General features: G+C 38.6%; 1 protein-coding gene across 2 annotated transcripts in view; it reads left to right on the forward strand.

Annotated features, from left to right (window-relative positions):
• The window catches only part of CA8 (carbonic anhydrase 8), a 115,977-nt gene extending 110,216 nt beyond the window's left edge, over positions 1-5,761 (forward strand). For both annotated transcript variants that reach the window (XM_067712253.1, XM_067712252.1), the window contains exon 9: positions 1-5,761. This exon is cut by the window's left edge and continues 24,405 nt beyond it. The gene's annotated coding sequence lies outside the window, so the exon portion shown is untranslated.
• The last annotated feature ends 239 nt before the right edge of the window (positions 5,762-6,000 follow it).

The following is a 6,000-nucleotide window of genomic DNA, read 5'->3' on the forward strand; positions in this document are numbered from 1 at the left end:
ATTTCTATACATGATATCTTTTTGTTCCTACTACCTTAAAATATGAGATACAAATAATGGTCACATTACTTTTGCACAAGAACAGCCGTGCCAATATTACACTGTAATTTGTCCTGATTATATTGATGGCTTCTTACAGAATCTATGAGATTTTGATCACAGTGATATGGTCCCCTGGAGACTATATCCAATAGCTACCTGCCTGATATTACAGAATGCGATAGATAAAAGAAATTAGTTTTAAAAGTTACCTTGATATAATTTAAGTTTATTAATTATTAAGCATGGAATTCATTCTTTTCTAGGAGCTGCCAGTAATTGTGTCTCCTTGAAATCAGTATTCATTCCAACAAAAAGATAAAACCAAATTGCAGCGAGTCATAAAAATTCCTTTTCCCTTCTCACCCTCATTTCTTGTCATACTATTATCTTATTTTATTTTAACTCTTTCTTCAGCTTTATTACTTCTAACCATAAGTATCTTACAGCTATCCCTCTGATTATAACATTTTTCCTTTGGGGAAAATGAGGCTTTGCATTACACTATTTTTCCAAATGCTTCTAGGATTAGAAATACAACATTACTCAAATAGGTAGTACACATATTGGTTTACTTAAAATTTATTTCTTTTGTAACACAAGAATAAAATATTGGTCTATTTATAATTGGACCACCAGATATATTTTCCTTTTTCCACAGGGGACAAAATCATACCCAGACTTTAGATATAAGAGCAGACTATGTATACATGAGGGAACTAACATTATTTGAATCTATTACCTTCCTTTCTGCCCATACCTCTTTTCTTCATCGTATTACCCACTCCTCGTGGAGACTCCATATTGAAACAAAACAAAATGAAACAAAAGTGAGACAAGATGCAGAAATGGATTTTTCCTTCATTCACATATAAGAAACCTCTGCATTTTGGTCTACGCTGGGAAGAAAGTAATTTAGCTTTTCTTTGATTTGTAGTTTCTTATTTGTTGAATAGAATGGTAATTTCTCACTTCAGTGTTTTTTTAGCCTTTTGTGATGGGGGTGGGGAAGCAGGATAACTATATCATTTTTCATTATCTTTCTCAAAAATTCAAATACCTTTTCATCATCTGTGAAGTTTGCTCTTAAGATCATTTTAATACTTTTGTTATTTCAAAACAAAAGGATCTCTCGACCAAAGTTCTGAGCGGTACAAAAAGGAGGGGAGAAGAAATGAACAAGGTAGCGATCTAAACCACCTAAGACTAAGATTATATTTCATTAGACTTCTTTAACTAAATGAACTAAGGTTCACTGAATGTTTGAGGTGGAGCTGGACCTGCAGCCCTGGGTCAGGAGACCAGATGCCAGGTTGGACATCTAAGCCTCAGCACCATATGAGACCCAACTCCTGGGTTCTGTGATCTGAGCCTCATGACAGATTTAACAAATAACAACCTTAAACACTTTGAGTGCTTTAACCAAACAATTATGGTACTAAATTCGACATTAAAAAATACTCATCGAAAGGCCTGGATTATATTATGGTGTCTGTATCAATTAGCTGAAAATACAAAATAGTATTTTTAAAGAAGCGAATTACTTCTCTCCTTGGAAGGAATAACATTAGTCTTTTCTCTTCTTACGTGATCAACCTCCCTGCATCCTATCTATCGTCTATACAAGCCAGTGTGCATTCATCATACTGGTACTGAATGCATCTTGAAACTTTCAACTCCATCCTGTTCCCCTGAGTTCTTTCATAAATACAACATTGATTTCACATTTAGTGCTGTTAAAACTTTTGTTGTTTAATTTTTGCCTTTGTAGAGTCCATTGTTACTATCATTATAATGCCTTTGGTACTTACATCTGGACAAAATATCCCTTCTCTCTCTTGTGTTAATGATTAGCAGGCAGGGGATATACAGGCTTCAACTCTTCACTGGCTTAGGAACTCCACTGACCAACCTGGTCTAAGTCACCATAGCATAGGTGCAGAAATTCATCCATGATCCATTTACTTCCCTAGCATGTTTACCACCCTTTTCTCTTTGCCAGCTTGATCTTGGAGCTAACGAGGGAACACTGCTGAATTGTGTGCTATAGGTGAGAACAGAAGTGCCCGCTAGCTCAATCCAACATTCGTGGGAGCCAGAGCAACGTCATTGCTTCCATTGACTTTTCTGCATTATCAAGAGAAGTAGCCAAAAAGCGTCAGCACCAAATGGCTCCAGAGAGAAGTCTGAGAGTATTGTTCTATTGCTATAATTGCATTCATCAGAAAGAAAAATCTGGGCAGCTGGTGATATCACTCTTACTCATCTGGTCGAAACCTTGTGTCATGCAGTTCGGACCAGCTTCATTGTTCCCAGAAAATCTAACACACTCATTACAAATGGTCAGCAATCTGCCCACAATCTTCTCTGTAACCCTTCATCCCAAATTGGCAGGGAGCAGCAAGTCTGTGGACTAACAGGATGGCTGGAACGGGAGGCAGCAGGTCCTGCTGGTCATTGGAGGCATTCTCTTCTGATAGTTCTTTTCCTAAGTCTGTGGTAGGCAGAGTAATGCCCCCCTGCAAACATAACCACGTCCTAAACCCCAGAATGAGTGAATATGTTAGGTTACATGGCAAAGGGGAATTAAGGTGGCAGATGGAATTACGGTTGCTAATCATCTGTGCTTGAGATGGGGAGATCATCCTGAATTATCCAGGTGGACCCAATGTAATCCCACGATCTTTCAGTGCGGGAAGAAGAGGTAGGAGAGGACGTCAGCGGAATGCAATATGTGAAGGACTCAAAACCTCTTGCTGGCTTTGAAGAGAATGAAGGGGGCTACAAGCTAAGGAAGGTGGGTGGCTTCTAGAAGCAAGAAAGGGCAAGATAGTGGATTCTCCCCTAGAGCCTCCAGAAAGGAGTGCAGCCCTGCTGATACCCTGATTTTTTCCCAGTGAGACCCATTTCAGACTTTTGAATTACAGACCTGTAAGATAACACGTTTGTCTTGTATTAAGCCACTAAATTTGTGCTAATTTGTCATAGCAGGAATAGAAAACTAATTCGATGTCTTTAACTATCTCACCATTCATTCAGCTGGATCATGGACCCTATTGATGACAAAGCAGATAAACCATTTGTTTAAAATTATCTCAAGTTCACTTTCACTATCGTCAGAGAGAGTATCTACACCATCCCCAAACTGTAGAGCTGCTATTGCTGACATAGAAATTTTAAATGACGTCAAGCGCATGTGGTGGTGTTTCAAGGTGGTTTTTTTTAATGCAATTCAGGACCTTTCTGATTCTGGATTGTCCCCGAACAATACAGATAGAGTATTTTTAATTTGTTATTTAAAAATAATCTCTAACTATGGAAGTCAAAAAAAGGAGTAGGGCTAGAGTCAGTCATTTGTTGGAGCTGCCTTGTACAGGCTTGGAAGATATGGTTGTTAAAATATTAGTTTTTTAAGCCATGAAATTATCCATGGTGGATGTATTTACTCCTCAGAAACCAGCAGACACTGCAGTGGGAGAGGTGACTGCTCGATCTGTAGCAGCACAGCACTGGCTAGAGTTCTCTTGGACAGGCATCCTCAACACAGGTTGCATCTCCCTACTCCCAAGATGTACCCACTACCATCAGTTTAGTATGCACCGTCCACATTACTTTCTATGTAATTATATACTTTGGGGTTCACGCATAAAACATATAGTTTTGTTAGCATTTTTCCTATTTATTTTTACAAGTGTCGTGATCAGTTTACTTTGCTGTAGCTTGCTTTTTTCCCTCTCAAGAAAATCTTGATCTCCCTCATTTTTTTAGCCTCTATCATGTATCATATATGTAGTATACTATCATATTATGTAACTTATTTAACAACTGCTCTATTTACGAATATGAGCATAGTTTAGAATGTTCTACCACTACAAACATCGCAGCAGCAAATGTCCTTGTACTCATTTTCTGGTCACTGTGTGTCTAGGATAAATAATGACTTGGAATTTCTGGGTTTAAGCGTCTAAGCATTTATAATTTTAACATAAACTGTCAAATTTTTTTCCAAAGGGGCTGTAATAATTCACAGCTCTGCCAGCAGTACATAGCCATGAAGTTTCTCTGATTTTAACCTAGATTTAGTCAATGTACATTTCCCAACATAATGGATAAAAAGTGATCATTTTAATTTGTGTTTCCTTGATCACTACTTACACTTAGCATAATTTCATGTTTATTGGGTATTTGCTATTTGTTTTTAGGGAAATACCTTCTGGTGCTTTCCTTACTTTTCTATGTTTTGGTCCTTTTTCTAATCAATTTGCAGACCACATTCTGGGTACTAATCGTTTGTCTATTACTATGGTAGGAGTATTTTCTCCCATTGTCCTTTAACGGTATTGTTTTTTCAACTTTAACTCATCTTTTTATTTTCAATTAGTGTGCTACTGACAGAAAAGTTACAAAGACTGCACAAAGTGTTCCTGTATACCCCTCACCCAGTTTCCCCTATTGTTAACACTTCAAGTTACTGTAGTACATTTGTCACAACTGATGAACCAATACTGATGCATTATTATTAACTAAAGTCCATACTTAATTTTTTATTAATTTTCCCCAAGGCCCTTTTTCTGCTCCACGATTCCATTCAGGATACCACGCTACATTAGTTGCCAAGTCTCCTTAGCCTCCTCTGGATTGTGACATGTTTTCAGACTTCCTTTTTTTAATGACCTTGACAGTTTTGTGACGTACTGGCCATGTATTTTGTAGAATGTCCCTCAGTTTTACAAAACAGAATTTTGTTTGTCTGATGTGTGTGTGTGTTTTTTAAAATTAATTTATGATGTCAGAAGTTAGAAAAGTGGTTACTTTTTTAAAAAAATTAATTTATTTATTTTTGCTGTGTTGCGTCTTCGTTTCTATGCGAGGGCTTTCTCCAGTTGTGGCAAGCGGGGACCACTCTTCATCGCGGTGCGCGGGCCTCTCACCATTGCGGCCTCTCTTGTTGCGGAGCACAGGCTCCAGACGTGCAGACTCAGTAGTTGTGGCTCACTGGCCCAGTTGCTCCGCGGCATGTGGGATCGTCCCAGACCAGGGCTTGAGCCCGTGTCCCCTGCATTAGCAGGCAGATTCCCAACCACTGCGCCACCAGGGAAGCCCAGTCTGATGTGTTTTCCTGGCTTGACGGGGATTGTGGTTGGGGGAAGAAGATCACAGAGGGTAAGTGTCATCTCACCACGTCATGCAAGTGTCCATGCTCTTCTGATTTATCCCTGTTGATGTCAACCTTCATTTCCTGGAGAAGGGAATGTTTGCAGTAGGAAGTACTTGGTAAATCATAGAATTGCATTCAGACCTCTGCTTTTTACTGTTTTTTCTATAGAAATTGAATATTGCCTTAATAAGAACTAATTGGCACAAAAAGAGAAACCAGAATATAGGTAATTGAGTTTATTGAATAATTCCGAGTAACTGCATGTTAAATATTTATAAAGTCTGTTGTTTTTATGAGTTTATTTATGACAGATGGATTTTGCCCGTGAAAGTGCACTGGTTAAACTTTCTCTAAGGCTATTTGGTTAAAAGGGATGGTTTCATAAAAAGAAATGAAATTGAGTTATTTGTAGTGAGGTGGATGGACCTAAAGTCTGTCATACAGAGTGAAGTAAGTCAGAAAGAGAAAAACAAATACCATATGCTAACACATATATATGGCATCTAAAAAAAAAAAAAAAGTTTCTGAAGAACCTTGGGGCAGGACAGGAATAAAGATGCAGACCTAGAGAAAGGACTTGACGACATGGGGAGGGGGAAGGGTAAGCTGGGACGAAGTGAGAGAGTGGCATGGACATATATACACTACCAAACGTAAAATAGCTAGCTAGTGGGAAGCAGCCGCATAGCACAGGGAGATCAGCTCGGTGCTTTGTGTCCACCTAGAGGGGTGGGATAGGGAGGGTGGGAGGGAGACACAAGAGGGAGGAGATATGGGGATATATATATATATGTATAACTGAT

Source organism: Pseudorca crassidens, chromosome 17, assembly GCF_039906515.1.
Source record: "Pseudorca crassidens isolate mPseCra1 chromosome 17, mPseCra1.hap1, whole genome shotgun sequence".
NCBI lineage: Eukaryota > Metazoa > Chordata > Mammalia > Artiodactyla > Delphinidae > Pseudorca > Pseudorca crassidens.